The sequence below is a fragment of the Mandrillus leucophaeus genome, unplaced genomic scaffold (assembly GCF_000951045.1).
Source record: "Mandrillus leucophaeus isolate KB7577 unplaced genomic scaffold, Mleu.le_1.0 Scaffold4, whole genome shotgun sequence".
Taxonomy (NCBI): domain Eukaryota; kingdom Metazoa; phylum Chordata; class Mammalia; order Primates; family Cercopithecidae; genus Mandrillus; species Mandrillus leucophaeus.
In genome coordinates, this window is record NW_012104253.1 from 8,930,549 (window position 1) to 8,932,111 (window position 1,563).

A 1,563-nucleotide genomic window follows, 5' to 3' on the forward strand; every position below is an offset into this window, starting at 1 on the left:
GCCAGGATGGTCTCGCTCTCCTGACCTCGTGTTCCACCTGCCTCGGCCTCCCAAAGCGCTGGGATTACAGGCGTGAGCCACCGCACCCGGCCCAGGTTTTTCTTAATAAGGACTTCTCTGCTCCACAATAACAAATTTCCTTCATGTTTTCGTCTATCCTTTTGTCCTTTCCTTTGTTTAAATCATTAATCTATCTGGAATTTACTTTTATATGAGAAATGAAGCAGTGATCCAACTTTTTTAGGCAAATGGCTAGCCAGGTGTCATGACATTGTTTAGTGACTAATGTATCCTTTGGCAGTGCTTTGAAATGCCACCTTGATTGTGTAAGGAAGGCAAAAGTTCACCTGTACCCTCTTAGCATTTTCGGCTGGGCTAGAGAATTAAACTGACGTAGAACAGATTCATAGGAGAAAAGCGTATCGATTTCATGTAAGTTTTCTGTGACACAGGAGCCCCCATAGGAAAACAAAGACACAAACAGTTAAACACTAATTCTGGACAAAGAGTAGTAGATGGTGAAAATGTGACCAGGCAAGGGGCCTTGGGCTAGGGGAGTTACCTGTGGCTGAAGGAGAAAGGTTCATTTATGATGTTAGTTTATACGGAATTCTCTCAGCCCCAGTGATGTGTTACTTTCCTTCTGATAGAGGGAGGACATCTTCCACATGGAGGTTTCTCTCTTGCTTTCAGGAAAAAGGAGAAGGCAGAGTGCTCTTTGTCAAGGGCCATTAGATAAAATAATCGTTATGCCAAAGTGGGACCTGCCTTCATTCATGTGCTAAATTTCCACTAGCATTTTTTTCAGTTCCCTCTCAGCCTCTGTTCCATTTTACCGCTCTGAGGCCTGCACGTGCTGAGCACCACCAGGGTTAGCTGCTGCAGCTCTGGGTTGCTTCTTGATGGCTGCTAACCCTAGTGCGCCCTCACAGCTCTCCTCGTTCAGATTTTTCCCAGCTTTTCTTACATCTTAAATTCCCCGTATCAATTTGAGGTTCAAAGTGTCCAGGTACAAAACTCTTTTAAGTTCTTTGTTGTGATTGCATTACATTTATAAATAGGCTTAGGGAGGTATTATATCTTTGCGATGATGAAGCCTCCGATTGATTTAGGCAACACTTTTCCATAGCCCTGTGTACCGCTAAGAGCTTCACAAATGCTTACTTAACCCGACAAGTTAATCTGTGCAGCAGCCCATGAGATGGCTATTTTTATTGTCCCTGTTTTACAGATGAGGAAACTGAGGCATAGAGGTAAATTGTTCAACTTACATGACTATTTTCAGATTTTTAGGTTTATTCAAGACTTGTTGACTGTCCTTCAGAATTTTAAAATTTCCTTCATGTAAGTATTTTACATGTGATTATCCATTATTTTTTTTTCTAACTGACTTGTGTCTATATAGTAGAAAACTGTTGGGTGTTACGTGTTAAATGTATAAACACTTGTTGAATTATCTTACTGGTTCAGATATATTCTGGAAAGGTTGTTTTTCTTATATAATTCAGAAGGTCTGCATTGCACTTTTAGAGCTTTTATTATTTTTTTTGAGACAGGGTCTCA